The sequence below is a fragment of the Culex pipiens genome, chromosome 1 (genome assembly GCF_016801865.2).
Source record: "Culex pipiens pallens isolate TS chromosome 1, TS_CPP_V2, whole genome shotgun sequence".
In the NCBI taxonomy this organism is placed as follows: Eukaryota; Metazoa; Arthropoda; class Insecta; order Diptera; family Culicidae; genus Culex; species Culex pipiens.
The window spans coordinates 130246849-130265091 of record NC_068937.1 but is presented as its reverse complement, the minus strand read 5'-3'; the positions used below and the strand labels follow the sequence as shown (position 1 = coordinate 130265091).

Here is an 18243-nt window from a genome sequence, read left to right as displayed (position 1 = left end):
TCAACAACGAGGCCAGAAAACTATAACAGTTTTCATTACCTGATTGCGATTGCGAATCAGTGTGTATGTGTTATTGTTTTTAAAAGTTTTTTTTTGCAATTCCGTCGTGAAACTACTTACTTTTCCTGTCATTCTTGAACGACGAAATAGCCTACTTTTCTGTACCAAAAATAACAGAATCGAATAGCAACACTTTTCAAAATAAATGCTGAAAAGTTCTACTTTTCAGCACTGAAATGGGTGCTGAAAAGTTGAACTTTTCAGCACTTGTTTCGAAAAGTAACTCTTTTCAACATTTTTTTGATTTAAACGATTCATTGACAAAATACATGAAAATTCAACTTAAAATTTCACTCAATGGGTGTTTTTCGAAATTGCAAAAAATGTTGTATGGAACTCGTTGCAAAACTTGATTTTTTCAGCACTCTTCGTATTTATCCAACTCGGTGAACCTCGTTGGATAAATGTACGACTCGTGCTGAAAAATCCTCTTTTTGCAACTTGTTGCATAAACTACTATTTCCGTTTTCGAGATAACTAACGTCTACGATGAAGCAGTGATAAAGAGACGATTTTTCAGCACTCAAATATATTCAACTTGTATTTTTAAACTGAAATTCAAAGCAATTTACGTCAGGTTAAGGACGTATTAGACTACGGCAAACAAACAAACGTTAACCTGCATATATTTTGCCTTGTTTGCGAGTTTGGCAAATTGTCAAACATGAAAAAGTGCAAGTTTGTTTGTTTGTTTGTCATAATCTAATAGGGGAAATTTACCCTTTCTAATCAAACACCTATCTTCGTCATATGAAAAGTTTGATGCTCGGTTAAAGCTCCAAAAACATGATTTTAGGCTATAAACTAACCAGCAACAGCACCGCCTCAAGTAAACACGCAAATTTATGCCATTTTACGGGCCAAAAAGATCAAATTTATTGCTTTCATGATCATATTTTCTATTTTGCGAAACCATTTCTCATCATTTTGGTGGCACACACATCCACACGCAAGATGAGATGTTAACTGCTTTACGAAAGCCGCCAACAATATCTTTTCACTTGCGCTAACGATTTCAAAGCGCTTAAGATATAAAATTGCTTCCAACTACCGGCAACATGTTCTTTTGAACATTAGTTAGTCACTCACTTGAAAAATAATCCCGAAACATGTAAATAATTAGCAAGCGCCATCAAAAAAACAAACGCGCCAAGTCTTTTGACGTTTGAATTTTGACGACCCATTCCAATCGAAGGCTGAAGAAAACCGAGCGAGAAGCGAAGGCAAATAAAGAACAAAGGCCGGTTACCACCACCACCAGCAGCGCCTGTTAGAGTGAGCCAGTAATGCCAGGAAATTTCTCTATAAATGCTACTTTTCGTGAGTGTTCGCTTAAAATTTCATCAATTTTGGCAGCACTAAGCAGACCCAAAAGAGCGCTGGAAGAAAAAAAAGAACTAAGCTGAAAATAGGAAAATGGGCGTGGCCCAATGCACTCGACTGATTAGAATGCATTTGGGAAATATTTTTTTTAAATGCTTGTAAAAGGAATTGCATAACTTTTAATAAAGTGAAAATAAACAGAAATGTTCACAAAAAGTTGCTCTACTCGTTGGTGTATTTGGTTTTAGTAAATTTCAAGGAACACTCCAGATTATCCAGCAAAATGCAAACACGACCGCTTATTAGGCCTAAAATGGGTATATTTCCCCTACGTCCTTCACCTGACATAATTTGCTTTGAATTTCAGTTTAAAACTACACGTTGAATTCGTTTGAGTGCTGAAAACACGTCTCTTAATCACTGACTAACTGATGACTGATGATTGATGACTGATGACTGAGGACTGATGACTGATAATTGCATTACAAACTCCTTAGTTTCACTCAGTGATAATTGAGCGATTTCTTAGGAACCAATTTCTCATCCAAGATAAAGTATCAGCTCATCCGATTGTCATCAAGTTGTTGTCGATGTCGTTGCTGTGGGTCGGATCGGGTGCGAAGACGTGCAAGTTGTGTTTCTAGATGAAAATGCGGTGACTTGTCCCCCATCGTGATGGGAAGGATATTGGGATTAAGATCAACAACTAAGGCAAAGTGACTAGTGCTGTGCAGCGTTGCCAGAAGAGGGCAAAAGTTGGCAGTGGGTGGTGGGGTACTCAAGTATCGAGTTTTCGGTTGCAAGTAATCGGATTTTTCCCCTCCCCGGCCAACCCTTTGGCTTGGCTGACTGCTTGCACCGGATATTGGAAAAGTTTTGATCCTAAGAAGATTATGATAATGAATTTTTCCTCTCGCAAGTGCATCCCGAGGGAGGACCACTTTGCTAACCGCTTGCGAGAAGCGTAAAAATGTTCGTCGTGTGACAAACCACGTCCTAGGACTCTTTCGGTCAGCTTCTGGAGAGAGCTGGATTGGATGTGAACGTAATAAGGAGGTCATCTGTGGTCTGTAATTTCCTGACAAAGGGACTTCTTCAAGAGAACTTCCTGGTGTCTTTTTTTAGCAACTTCTGACCTAAATTTTACAAGATTAACTTTTTTTTTCGTTTCAGAAACAATGTTTTCTAAAATTTCATATTTCCATAACCAGCAGCTCTATTCCATTTAGATAATTCTTCATTTTCGTGCTATCTTGTCACACGTATATTTTGGGACAATTTGAGTTAATAACGCCATTTTGTGCAGCTCACAATGCCTCACCTTTTGACCTTCACAGATTCCCAAAAATCGTTTTCAATTCTGAGATATTCAATAAAAACCGAAAAAACCGTGCATTGTTGTCACTTTTTAAAGAAAGAAGTTTCAATCTTGTCGTGCTATCTCGACACACCCTGAAAATTTCTCTAAGTGCGACAACTGGTGAAAAGGATTTAAGGTTAGAACGCGTTTGACACACGTACAAGCCCAACTACCGCTGACGTTTTTAATTATAACTCGAGACTCCGGCAACCAAATTCAACCAAACTTCGGAAAAATGCACAGAATAGTCAACCAAACAAAACATGTTTGTTATTGTTTACATCGCGTGCTCTAGTTTTTGTTTGTCAAACATTAAAACGCGTTTTTCTCGGAACGTCAAAAAGCGACGTGCGACAAGATAGCACGACAACGTCGAAATATCCTCAAATCTTAAACCACACACACACACACACACACACACACACACCCAAAATGACCCGCAATGCAATGTTTGACATCGTGTGCTACAAGATAAGTGGTCGTTTTCTTTCCGTCACACTACTTTCCGGAGCTCCCCCCTCTCACTTTACCCTCAAGTCATCTTTTGTGTCCCGAAAAGAATATCTCACACACAAAAGAGACAGAGATGGATTGCGGGTGTGGAATGTGGCTCTCCTCGTCTCTGACACTCTTTGTCTCGCTCAACCGCTGCACACTCACACACACAGAGCGCAGTGACTTTAATTACATTCAATTAGCCAATATAACCCACATGTCAAGGGCAATAAGTCGGGAGTCTGACGGTTGAGTGAGGGAGTGAGCATGTGTGTGTGTGTGTGTGTTTTGGCTAGTTGAGGGTATAATTGAAAAAAATGTGCGAGAGAGGAGTGAATGTGGAAGAGAGGGAGGAAGAGTGTGTGAGTCGGTTAAAAGGTTGAGGTTAGGTTTAGGGCATTGTGTCAGTTGGCTTTGTTGACACGGGATATGGGACACTTTTAATGTCAACTGATAGGGGTCAATTGTAATGGAATATGCCTTTTCTCACAGTTTAACTTTTGGTTAAGAAAAGTTCAAAAATTCAATCAGATTTTATTCTGCAATCAAATCATACAAGACTAGAACATATATAAGATCAGCTTTAAAAAATAAAAGAAAAAGAGGTTTCTCACTTAGCATCTCTCTAACATAACCTTACCGAAGCCACTAAGCGGGTTCATGTTTTCGCCTAATTAGTCACCGAAACGGTCCTTCGCCGTATGTTCCGGTTCTGATTAATGCTGCTTTAGCGTGACGCAACCGGGTACGTTTCCTGAAAGGTTTAGTCTAGACACGGAAATGTGCTCTTCAAATTGCTCATAAATTGAGCGTTTTCTTTTGTAACTGTTATGGTTACGTTGAGCCTATTTGGGTAGTTCTCAAATATGTATTTGAATTTTTGAAGGGAATGTTTTTTTAATGTAACAAAAATGGTAGTTTATAAATTACTTAGTATAAATTAATTATCAATCATATACGAATCAAAATTTAATTAAATCAAATAATTAACCATTTATGCGACGACGCCACACAGAAAAAAAAATGAATTTTGGAAGGTTGAAAATTTGGTTGGTTGAATATTACCCCTTTTTTGAGTAATATAACCTAAAAAATGTGTTAAAATGTGAACCTGATGAATATTCACCAAAGCCTGATGTAAAATCAATCTTTTTTTTTCACACCAAAGCTGTTAACCATTTTGTCGCACGTGCATTTGGGCCAAATTGAGTTGGGAACGCCATTTTGTGCAGCTAACAATGCCTCACCTTTTGACCTTCACAGACCCCCAAAATTCGATTCAAACCTGAGATATTCAACGAAATCCGAAAAACTCCGTGCATTTTTGTCACAGTACATATGAAAGTAGTTTCAATCTTGTCGTGCTATCTTGTCACTCCCTGAAAATTGATGTAAGTGCGACAACTGGCCAAAGGGATTTCTGGTCAGAACGCGTTTGACGCACGTACAAGTTAGACTACCGTAAACATTTGTAATTATAACTCAGGACTCCAGCAACCAACTTCAACCAAACTTCGAGACAATACACATAATGGTCAGCCAAACAAAACGTGTTTGTTATTGTTTACATTGCGTGTTCTAGTTTTTGTTTATTCAAGGTCAAACATTGAAACGCGTTTTTCAAGGAACGTCGAAATGGCGGTTGCGACCAAATAGCACGACGACGTCGATTTCCTAATATTACTATTTTTTTTTTTCTGTGCACTTATAACTTTGATATTCCACAAAAAAAATATAATTCCAAACCTGGTTCACCTTGAATGGTGCGTTATGATTTAATTATGATGATGTGCCGTGTGCCAATTTGAGCCCAGGCCAAATTGAAGCATTAACTGAAATATTCTGGGAACAAGGTTTTATTTGAGCATTAAATGTAAATTACTCCTACCTGTTGGCTTTGAATTCATAGCATTTCCCGAGGCGTTATTTAATGTTGCTGAAATGAATGGTGTGAAATGTTTGTTTTTCATTTGGTTATCGTTTAATTTGACATTCTGTATTTAAAGGGTATTGAATAGAGTGTAACAAAATTGACTTTTTGGCGGGCATTCAAGGGTTTGTTCCGGTGGGTATACTGAGCCCAAATCCCAATTATGAGCTTGATTGGATGTAACAGGAGCTGGCGCTCCGCCCTTCAATTTTAAATGGGATCTAACCCGTAAAAATACTTTTTTTCAAAAATGTCTACTTTTGAGGCATTTTGGCCACCAAAAACATCACTGGGGTGTAGTCCAGATCCTTGCGCATCTTTTGGTATATATAACATTGAAGTTTGGAGCACCCTGGAGCTCGGTACAGACCTTCAAAGTTTGGCATTTTTTTCGAAAAATCGTCCCCGGCAAAAAAAATATGTGTCGCACCCAGCGATGGAATAATCATCATCAAAAGAAAATCATTGGACGTTCATCAAGAGAAAAATCCGAAGGGAGCATTGCTCTCCTCTCTCGCGCACGAAAGATCGGTAAAAGGAATCTAAAAAAAAATCTTCTTGATTATTCGGCGGAACATCTTTTTCACTACTTCACTTGCAAGTGTAACGTCACACGTCGAAAATGACCTGTCACATTTTGTAGATGGGCGATGTGTGTAAACAAAGTGAAATAAATATTTTAAAGTGGTGCTGAGAAGGAAATTCACAAAAAATTATCAGCAGATTGATTTTTTGGAGAAGTTCGAGAGCGATTTTCTTTTGCGTGATTTGCCTCCTCTCTCTTTCGCGGGTGCAGAATGTTCGCAAGCGAAAATGATTTTTTTGCGATTATTCCATCCCTGGTCGCACCTCGTGACGCCCTAGACGCCATTTGATTTTGCTGGGGTCAATTTTTCGAAAAAAGGCCAAACTTTGAAGGTCTGTACACAGCTCCAGGGTACTCCAAACATCAATGTTATATATACCAAAATATGCGCAATGATCTGGCCTACACGCCAATGATGTTGAAAATAAACGCTTCAGTGGCCAAAAAGCCTCAAAAAGTGACATTTTGAAAAAATCTTATTTTACGGGTTAAATCCCATTTAAAATTGAAGAGCGGAGCGCCAGCTCCTGTTACGTTCAATCAAGCTCATATTTGGGATTTGGGCTCAGTATACCCACCGGAACAAACCCCTGAATGCCCGCCAAAAAGTCATTTTTGTTACATCCTAGTTTTGAAACAATAATCATTATTGTGATACTAATTAAATTTTAATTGGAGATATCTGGAAAATAAAAATTCAATCAAGACTTCATTGTTCAAAATCATTGCCAATATAAATAATATTTGTGTGACCCTTTATCAATTCAAAAATTATAGTTCTTAACCTATGAGACAAAACTAATTAGGCTCAAAGATATTGTGCAAAATTTTGACAGGAACACAAAGTGGATACATTGAAGGGAATGGTTAAAATTTCAAAGCGTTTTAGTATGAGCTCAAATTTGAATTCATATTATCAAATCAATCTTGAGGGCATTGAAAACATTAAGGTGTTACATACATGTATATCGGCAAAAAAAAGTCAGAGGTTAGTATGAGCACACACTTAAACTTTATTTTTATTTTTTTTAGGGCATTAAAATATACATTTTCACCTACTAATAAAACAAATTTGAAGATATTTGGTTGCATCATTGCCGAGATATATCAATTTCAAGTTAGAAGTTTCAAAAAACGGGTGCCACGATATCTCAACACTGTCTTGACCAAATCGACTCAAAATTTTGGTGAAGACTCGTTAAACCGATTCCGTGTGCTTGACGAAGCCCGATTTTCAAAAAAAATATTTTAATTTAAATTTTCAAAATTTAAATTATTTTCAATTTTTATTTTCAAAAAAAATATTTGTCACATAAAAAACCGTTAGTTTTTGATTTTTTAAAAAAGCAAATTTTAAAATTTGGCCTTCGTCAAGCACACGGGATACATCTTGAGAGTCTTCACCTCAAATTTCAGACAATTTGGTCCATCCCATCTCGAGATATCGTGGCATCCGTAAATCAACTTGGGGTTTAGAGAAAAACGCCAACAAAGTTTGACAGCCCGCTTTGCGCATGGCAAAATTTTGAGCTTAAATCGTCTCTTACTTGGTTTTATCATGAAATATCTTCATGAAACTTTCAGGAGTGGTTAATAATCATCTTTTGAGTGGATTTAACAAATATTCCGTAATATAAAATTTTGTCATTTTCTACATGTATGTTACCCCTTAATCAACTACAGTTCAGACTCGATTCTCCAAAGTTTCGATTATTCGAAGGCTTGTTTGAGACTTTAGATAATTTAATCATGACAAAAAAATATTTTTTTTGACCCCATTTTTGTCAAATTTGAATATTTGATTGTCTTTTAAATTTTATTTCAGCACCGCCATTTTGACCGCCATGATAAAAAAAAAACAAATCAAAATAGGACAACAAAAAAAAATATTTTCGTGATTCGATTATCCGAAGTGATTTTTTTCCGAGGACTTAGGATAATCGAGTCTGATTTGTACTCAAGTTCAGAATAAGAAGTGAAAGGAAACCTTATTTTATTTTTTTGGGTAGGTGGGACACATTTATCTTTTTTTTAAAGTTTGGTCATCTTTTTTTTTCACTGCCAACTGAATTTCTACCAATTTGTGGCACAGCTCAAAACTTTTTTTTGTCATCTAAAACCAATTATTAATCTAAACGGTCAAAACATGTTATTTTGCTCAAATAAAAGTTTAACAGTCAAATCAAAAATGATTTTTTAGGGTGTAACTAGCTTTTCTGAGAAACTACTTTATTTTACGGTAAACTTTTCCGAATTTTCAACTGCTGAAAATTCGGTAAACCGAAAATTACCGAATTCAGTAAACAATTACCGAAATTCGATACTAAAGTTAATTTTTGTTCATCGTACAGCTGAAATTCAGATTTTTTTTTTCGTTTTGACAGATGTTTTACCAATCTAAACTTTACCGATTTTTCTACTACCGAATTTGGTAAAAAAAAATCTAAGTGTGTGTAAGGCAAGTCAAATAATTAAAATTACAAATGCACAAAGTGGCTCAAACTTTGAGAATTGTATTTTAACAAACATGAATAGTTGAATAAAACCAGAGAAAAGAATTCAGAAATATTTAAAATACACAATGCAACAATTTACTGTCATCACCACAGAGCAGCTTTTATGACTTAATCAACCCCTATCTTCAAAGAACGCCCCAACTAAATCCCAGTCGGACAACTTAACAATCTGCCATCAGGCTCATTGCTCTAAATCTGGCCTGGCCGGAGGCTGAAATGCAGCTCAAATCCCACCGAGACAACGCCCGGTGACTCCGACTGCCGACAAGCAACAGCTTGATTTATTCAATTAAACTCAAAACGGCCCCTGCAATTGATATTTATTAGCTCAAGTACATAATATCGCTGTCGTGTCGTTTTGAGACCCCCCCCCCTCCTTTTCCCTCGAGGAAGGCCATCTAATAGGTTTCAACCAATTCTGACCACTTCATTCGATTGTCCGGTCAACCCCCCCTGTCCCAACTCCCCTTCGCAGGCCATTCACAATCAAGTCAAGTATCGTGAATGAGCTCAATTCTGCTCGGTGTTTCACACGTACATCCCCCCACAAACACACACAGTCAAACGGTTTATTTCTAGAAACCGCCACACTTGTGCGACACTTGTCGCTGACCTAAAAGTCCAAAAGTTGCTTGAAAATTCCCGAGGAACCGTGCTGCTTGTTTCACTGGCCCAAAAGTGGTTTTTCTCGAAAAGGTCCTCGGAAATCGAACGTGTCCAACATGTGATCCCGAGGGGAGGGGAGGGGGGCTGCCTGCCCAAGGGGGTGACCAAATCTCCACTCCGCCCTCTGGTCTGGGGAAATTGGGCTGGGAAGCATCTTTGGGATGGGGCATTGATTTTTATCGAATCTGGCAATGTTGTTTTATTATTTATCGTCCCCTCCCCCCACTCTCCATTTCTTTTGCGAGTAGACTACCCACACCCCACACATTAATAGGAGGTGAGTCTCTGTGAAGTAGCAAAGATTGACCATATCTAATAGTATGTGTTAAGGTTTTGAAGTCACTGTAGAAAACATATCGTTTCTCAATCATTTTTCCATTAAAATGTCAACCACCAACAGTAACCCCTGAAACTTGGCTGATTGGCGAGTCAAAAAAAAATTATCAGCTTATTTTTTCCGAAGTTTCAAAATTTTCTAACCACCCTATCGCACACGAAGTCTTACACTAATTTAGTCAAAACAGTTGCACAGATGATTTATGAGTTTTATTCCAAACTATTTGAATATCACCAGACTGTGACGTCAGAATGTCTTTGATGACTCATTTTCAAAAAGAAAATCTGGTCTTTTATTTTTTTTCAACTTTTTAAAACGATTATAAATTCCCTTAAAAATTTGCCAACTTTATGTTGTTCTAAGATAATTTTTTAAAGTCATCAATTTTTAAAAGTCATTTAAAAACATCAAATAATCCGGAAACCTTATTTTAACTGTAAAAGTAAAATTTATAGCTAAACATACTTATACCGTAAAACGGGGTGACTTTGATAGCCGGGGTGACTTTGATAGGTTTGAGAATTTTTCGCAAGATGAAGAGTACACATTAAATACGTACGGAATGGTTTGGAATCATACTGACCGTGGTAGAGAAGTGTTCAAAGTACCTCAAGAAGAACTTTTCATAAATTTTGAAAAGTTTAAAAAGTTAGTTAACTATAATTACGAAAATGTTGATGACAGGCATAATTTCAAACTTCTCAAAGTGTCATGATTTACATAATGAAAATGATTTTTAATCGTAAAATGGAATGCATTTTCGGATTCTTTGAACAATTTTCCACTAGGAGAAGGTAAAATAATTTTGTAAATATTAAATGATATGTGGGTAATTCTCTACCAACTCACACGAAATCGGGAAAAGTTGCCCCGACCCCTCTTCGATTTGCGTGAAACTTTGTCATAAGGGGTAACTTTTGTCCCTGATCACGAATCCGAGGTCCGTTTTTTGATATCTCGTGACGGAGGGGCGGTACGACCCCTTCCATTTTTGAACATGCGAAAAAAGAGGTGTTTTTCAATCATTTGCAGCCTGAATCGGTATTGAGATAGAAATTTGTTGTCAAAGGGACTTTTATGTAAAATTAGACGCCCGATTTGATGACGTACTCAGTATTCCGAAAAAACTTATTTTTCATCGAAAAAAACACTAAAAAAGTTTAAAAAATTCTCCCATTTTCCGTTACTCGACTGTAAAAATTTTTGGAACATGTCATTTTATGGGAAATTTATTGTTCTTTTCGAATCTACATTGATCCAGAAGGGTCATTTTTTCATTTAGAACAAAATTTTTCATTTGATGATGATGAGAATTACCCATGTGTTTTTGAAACATAATTAAAAAAAATCTCCAAATTTATAGGCAATTTCAGTTGAACAAAATCATATAAAATGAGAAAACTTGTGATTCGTGCTTCGAATTCAGTTTGAAATGTAATATTAATCGATAATTTTATGAAAAATACTAGATTTTACAAATTTCAGGCAAAATTACGACTTTTTCACAATTTTACCTTAAATTTATATGTATTCTGTTATAAAGCATATAAACTTAGTTAACTAAATATAAACATTGATTTTTTTTCTAAAACTATATCAGCAACCTAAGTGATGGTACATTTAACGTAAAAATAAAGTTTGAATACCTTTAATCTGATTTTAACAAGAAAAACTATGACTATCAAAGTCACCCCGGAATTTAAAATGAGAATTTTTAACGTAACTATTTTTCTAAACATTATAGAAAAAACTTTTTTTCAGAAATAGTGCATGGACTTTGTGTTGCCTACCCCAGTACATGTTTTAAAATTAATAATCTTGAGAAAAACCATTCCAGTTAGGAAATATTCCAAAAATAAATTGAAATCCTATCAAAGTCACCCCAGTTTACGGTACTTATGGGTTGTTATCGAAACAAGTTTCAATCATTAAATTTCCCTTATTTTAAATTAAATTAACCTTCTACTGCCCAAATTTTTTTATCGCATATTTATGTTTTTCCCGTGTTCAGGAGGTCATTTTGTGCATTTTTTGTTCTACGAAAAACTTTACTTCTCTTGTTTTATGTTTTTCTTGTTTCATTTTTAGTATTTTAATTTGCATTTATCTTGTTTTGTTTAATTTTGTTTTTGGTAGTATTTGGCCTATTTCTCTTATCATTACATTTTGCCTATCTTTTTTTTCATGTTTTTACAGTAACTTTTTAAATTGTTTGCATGTTTTTCACAATTGAAAAATTTGATTTGATTTGAAATTTGATTTTTGGCTATTTTTTAATTGAAACCCGTCTTAAGGCGGGTTTGGGTTGTAGAGGTTAAACTTTCAAAACTAAATCAAAGGGTTTTTTTCTTAGCTAGTATATTCTGAAAACTGCAGTATGTTTTTCGCTGAACTTCAGATTTTCAATGACTGAAAAATTACCTTGTACAAGTAATTTTCAGTACAGGACAAAATTGCTGTGGAACATATTTCAGCAACTTTGAAGTTTTTTTTTTTCAATTTAAAATAAAGCTACAAAATTATTTTCATCGAATCTTAGATATTCTTACTTTTTAAAGTTAAAAAAATTTGAAAGGTTTGGGAAAATATGTTGTATTTGTTTTGTTTATTTTTGTGTATTACAGATATGCTTTTTTTCAATTATTGACAAAACTTCTAAGTATTTGATTTTTTAATTTTTATGAGTTTAGTTATTTATTTCGTTTGATCTTGCTTTTTTGTATAAAATGACATTTTAAGCGGTTATTTTGGCTATCTTTTTTTTTCATCTTAAAGAATAGTGAAAACAAGCAAAAATATAAAATTGAAAACTAAAAAGAAACTACAGAATGGCAAAAAAAATACACTTTAAACGCTTAAAAAGATCCAAAATAAAAATATTAATTAATTATTTTCGAAAAATGGTATTTTTTTAGATTGAATCAATAGTTTCCGAGTTATCGCGAGTTCAAATGGGGGCTTATTAGATGACACTGAGATTTTTTTTAAACTTCAGCAACCAACAAAGATCAACATAGTATATTTTAGGAAATTTAATCAGCATTTCGAGAATATTTTTGTAGGGAAATCTCTTCTCAACATACAGATTTTCGAGCATTTGAATGTTCAGTTTGTATGACCAGCCCAAAACATTGTACGAAGCCTTGGAAAAACTAATGATGCAAAATATCACGGGATTGAAACTCGTCTGAAAAACCTGTATCATTTTCTCAATCAAAACGGTGGTGCCGCGTGGTGGTAGCTGCCCTGTTTATTACACAGTGAAATTGTCCATGGCAAATCCAAGGAACCAAAAGGTGACAACAGAAATGTCCGCCCAAAAGGGGTGCTGCAAAAAAACTTTTTATTTTAAAAAAAATCCAGCAACGAATTACAAGTTTGATAGTCGAACTACACTTAAAAGTTGGTTTTGTTATTTGTTTTTGCAAAACCGCATATTTTTTAACAAAAGTGCCAAAAATATTCGTAACTACCTTTTGCCTCTTGGTGGCGCTTTGTGTTAGTATGTGTGTGGTCGATATTTGCGAACGTGCACGCAGAACACAGAACAGTGAGAACTAGCGAAAATGCCTCACTTTCTTCTGATACAAGTCGCCATATTGAAATTGCTTGAAGATTCATACCCGTGAAAATATGGACTTATGGAATGCATCTCATAGGAACAATTTTCTTTTTGACACCATTATCTTTCGCGCTTTCCCAGAGAGCTTCTCTACGACAAATGGGCGGGCCAACCAGAGTCGATGATTCTGCCCCCCCCCCCTTCTTCCACCTTGTACTCCCTGAGGGCAGCAGCAGCAGCCGGGTAAAGCATGTGTGAACACTTGTCAGGTTCAACAGAAGTCAACTGGTTAACTGAATTTAATATTTAATTCGATTGACGACGCGCTGTCGACAACGGCAAGTAGGGGAGTCTGGGTGGGGTGGGCTGGTGGAAATGAAATATGACCGTCAGTACCACCCGAGTTTTTCGTGGTGAAACGATGGCAATGACACGGGGTGGGGTTTAAATTATCTGTATTTTGTACCTTTAAAAGAAATTGTAAAAAAAAATATTTCGCTAACATATTTGAAACTAGGACAAATTTATTAAATTCTTGTTTTTTTGACTGACCCACCGTGATTTGCTTCAAGAGTCATAGATTATGTGTGGCAAGGTTTAATTTTTTTCTCTTACCTCTGTCAAGATATTTTCGGAGTTGCGGAGGGATATTGAACGAGCCACCTAGAGTCCTCGGGTGCCACGTCCTCGCCATCATCGTCATCAACATCATGGGTTTGGTCATAACTCCTCTCTGTCGGGCAGGGTACCCGGTTATATTTGTCTCAATTACTCGCTTTCTTGGCGCAATCAACGGACGTCAGCATCTCTTTTTAACTGAGGGTAATGAAATCATAAATTTTTAGGGTTAAAAGAGCAGCAGCAGCTACAAAGAAACATTAACGAGGACAGTTAACAATTATTAGAAACTCCCTGCGAATTAAAACATATTAAAATGCTAATTTAAATCTTTTTGGACGGAAAAAAATGGCACTACCAACCGAGAAATTTACGTTCCACTCTAAACATATAAAATGCCAGTTGAAAGACGCAAAGTTTAATTATAAACAAAAGTTGCCTTATCAGCTAGTGAATTGATACTTTTTTTTCTAAACATTGCCGGCGACTTGAAACCATAACCACAAACATCATTGCACAAAGCGTGGCTAAGCCGGCAGTAATTTCAGATTTTTGTATGTGCTGTTGTGCGAAATTTTCATCGTTCGAAATCCTCAATTAATTTTCAGCTACTAAAATCAAAATGAATTTTTAAAACATTTCGATAATAGATTTTTTGTTGGAAGCTGCTATACCTGCATTTTTTTTTTAAATTTCTGTTTACGTTTGCTCTCAATTCATCAAAAAACTAAATGTACAGCTCTTAATGATAAAATGAAACCATTTTGCATACATTTCATACCATATATTGGGCTGTAACCACGGGTATGAATCTTCAAGCAATTTCAATATGGCGACTTGTATCAGAAGAAAGTGAGGCATTTTCGCTAGTTCTCACTGTTCTGTGTTCTGCGTGCACGTCCGCAAATATCGACCACACACATACTAACACAAAGCGCCACCAAGAGGCAAAAGGTAGTTACGAATATTTTTGGCACTTTTGTTAAAAAATATGCGGTTTTGCAAAAACAAATAACAAAACCAATTTTTAAGTGTAGTTCGACTATCAAACTTGAAATTCGTTGCTGATTTGCTGGGATTTTTTTTAAAAATAAAAAGTTTTTTTGCAGCACCCCTTTTGGGCGATTTTGATTGAAAAAATGATACAGGTTTTTCATACGAGTTTAAATCCCGTGCTGATGGAAATAATGTGGGAATAACATTCTTTGATATTTGAAAATACTAGGCCAATAACCATTTATGTTATTTATAACAAGATTTGTTATTCGTCGTTATGATTTTTTTTCGTTATTGGATTGTTATTATAATAACAGACTAATAACATTTTTAGTTATTCTTCGAACAAATCTTTGTTATTATTTTTTGTTATCTTAACAACTAATCCGATCATCCCAATAACAGTTGGAGGTATTCTTCCATAACAAAAAATGTTATTGCCAAGTTGTTTTGGCTTTCAACCAATATCAGACCAATAACAAATTTTGTTATGATAACATAAACTGTTATTAAACTCTTATGCAAAAATTGATTCTGCAGGAATATTCCAAAAAAAATTTGTTATTTTAACAGTATTTGTTAGTGAAATGGCATAAATTATGTTATTACCGTCTGCACGAGATTTTAAAAGAAGAGCTAATATTAATCTTCTGTTATATTTTACTAACTTATTTTTATCAATAAAAAAAGAATTTGACATCATTACAATATTTCTTTAGAAAAAGTTTTTGAATGTACTGATTCTATATTTTCTAGATTTGTCATCTTATTCGCCAACGAAGTAAACTTTCTTTTAATCCTTTGAGAAACCTTAAAAAAATATAAAGAAAGAAAGTCTCATTTCTTTTTCAAAGCCGGGAAAATTCATATTAATTTTTAATGTTTATTATTGTTTATCAGTTTGTGATTTATCGAAATAAGAACAAATTCTTTTTCAATTGGAAACGTTATTCGCTGTTTTCTTAAAAGGATTTCCCACATTAAAAAACACATGTCAAAATAAAACTTTCTCCAAAAAACAAGTCAACTAAACAGATTTGACAAATTTCCCAGCATCAAATTCTTGTATTCTGCAAAGAAGGCAATCCCAAGTAACATTTTTTTTCCAGGAGTTCTACAAGAGCTCTTCAAGATAGCTACAGCATAGCAGTTTGGACCGCGGTAGGATAAAATTCTCTTCAAAACTTCTTCAGGAGTTTGGAAGAGTACTTGAAGAGAGTTTTATCCTACCGCGGTCCAAACTGCTATGCTGTAGCTATCTTGAAGAGCTCTTGTGGAACTCCTGGAAAAAAATGTTACTTGGGATATTTTTCGAAATTGTAGGAAAAAAAAGTTATAAAACCAAAAAAATCAAGCTAAGAAATCAGGGAAGTTTTTTATACACTTGATAATACTTCTGTCTGAACGAGTGCTGATTGAAGAAAAAATTTGAACAGAAAAACTTTTAGGTAAGATAAAAAAATTTTGTTAAATCATTTTTTTTTTAGATTTGATATGAACATCTCATCATTTTTAGGCTGGTACAAAGTTTATTTAAAGTTTTTGTTCCTCAGCTCTGGTGTCTAAGTCGAGAGGGAAGGACAGAAAATTTGAAATGTCAAGCCCAACTTTTATATTTTTAAGCTAGAAAATATCACAAATTGCTTTTTACGTTACCACCAAAAAGTTAAAAAAATCAATATTTTTTTTTGTTTTTTTTTTGTGTCTGGTCCCGAATTTTTTTTTGTCTTTGATTGCCCTAATTGTTTCAAAATTCAAGAACAAACATTTTACAGAGCATGTCAAGGGTGCACAGCAACCAAGTTAGTTGCTATATTTTTATTTCAAAATTATCTAACTAACGGACCAAATCCTGCAAAAATGTGGGTGCCCGAGCAGACGGAAATAAATTGGGAATAACATTTTTCGATAATTGAAAATACCAGGCCAATAACATTTTATGCTATTTATAACAAGATTTGTTATTCGTCGTTATGATTTTTTTGTTATTGAATTGTTATTGTAATAACAGACTAATAACATTTTTAGTTATTCTTCGAACAAATCTTTGTTATTATTTTTTGTTATTATTTTTTGTTATTTTAACAACTAATCCGGTCATCCCTATAACAGTTGGAGGTATTCTTCCATACTAAAAAATGTTATTCCAAAGTTGTTTTGGCTTTCAACCAATATCAGACCAATAACAAATTTTGTTATGATAACATAAACTGTTATTAAACCCTTATGCAAAAATGGATTTTTCAAGAAAATTTCATAACACATTCTGTTATTTTAACAGTATTTGTTATTGAAATGGAATGAATTTTGTTATTACCGTCTGCCCGGGATCAAAGATGAAAATACAAAGATGATTTCCAATCACTCCTGAAAGTCTCATGTAGATATTTCATAATTAAAGTGAATATCAGACGATTTTAGTTTGAAATTTTGCCATGCGCAAAGCGAACTGTCAAACATTCTGAGCGTTTTTCTCAAAATACCGAGTTGATGGATCAAATTGGCTCAAATTTGAGGTAAAGACTCTTTACCCACCGGAGGTCGCGTACGTGTACTTTGTACACAGTTTGTAAGGGCACTTGTAAGAATGGCGAAAACACGCGACTTCCCGAAGGTTAATAGATATCCCTCCGTGTGCAAGACGAAGTCTGATTTAGAAATTTTGATTTTTTCAAATACCTAATAAAGAAATGGCTTCTTCTTTAAATTTCTTCAAATAAAATCCAATAACTTTGAATAGGTTACATTGATTGGATTCTTGAAAAAACGGTAGGGACACATTTTTTCTCAAAGTCACCTCCATCGACGGTACTATTAAATATGTTTTTCGACCAAATTCGGCAATGCTTGAAAATCAATAAGAAAATATGTAAGAATAGTTTTTCTTGTGTTTCCAAAGTTCTACTCACTTAAACAGTTTTTCAGTTAACATTTGTTTCGCTTTGTCTCACTTATAACGTTGCGACTCAACCAACCACGTGGCAACCTATCTCCTCCAACGTCATCATCATCCGTTGATCAGTCTTCTTTTCCTTATCCCTTTGCGCAGCTCACAGTTCCAGCAGCTTCCTTGCTGACTTCGTTCGATGTACGAGTGGAACTCTTCGATAAGCACTTGGGCAGCAGGGGTTCAAATCTCTCCTGCGGCACTAGTACTTAGTAAAGAATTCTTATCATCCGCTGATCTGATGCTGATCTGCTAGGATAGGATCTCTCGTGACACGATCAGCTTGAATTCCTTCAACCACTCTTTCTACACTGTGTCACTCGGGCTCTGATTTACAGTCTCAACTGTGCCGGCACAAATCACGACTGCAGCAGCATCGCTGAATTGATAACGATTCCAACCGATTCCTGCCAGCACCAATACAAGCACACAAAACACACACACACACACACGAACACTTTCGTTGTACATCCGTGATGGACGGAGCTGCGCGCGCCACGTCGTTCCGCCACTACTGATTAAGCCGTACTGTTTACTAGATTTCATCTCAATTGGACTTTTATAGTAACATCAACCGTACTGTTTCGCTTGATTCCTCCCAAAAAAAAAAGAAAAGAAGGAAAGCGGTGATGAGCTCTTCACGCACTGCTACCCGTCCCGTTCTGACGCGATGTTCTGGACCAGACTCCGCCCGACCCTCATCCAGCATGCCCTTGCCCACATGTTTCCTGTCGAATGTCCCCTCTCGCCGTAGGCCGTGCCCTAAGCTGACTCTGCTGACGCGCTCGCGGCCTGTGATGACAATTGGACCGACGGTGGACAATTGATGGCCACTCTCGTCGACCAC

At 35.6% G+C, this 18243-nt stretch overlaps 1 long non-coding RNA gene across 1 annotated transcript; it reads right to left on the bottom strand.

The window, feature by feature from the left end:
• Positions 1-13389: 13389 nt before the first annotated feature.
• On the bottom strand, positions 13390-17838 carry LOC128093653 (uncharacterized). Its single transcript, XR_008212667.1, has 2 exons — positions 17359-17838; positions 13390-13700 (listed from the first exon to the last, which is right to left on the bottom strand). It is a non-coding gene; the product is annotated as an uncharacterized LOC128093653 (long non-coding RNA).
• Between the last annotated feature and the right edge of the window lie 405 nt (positions 17839-18243).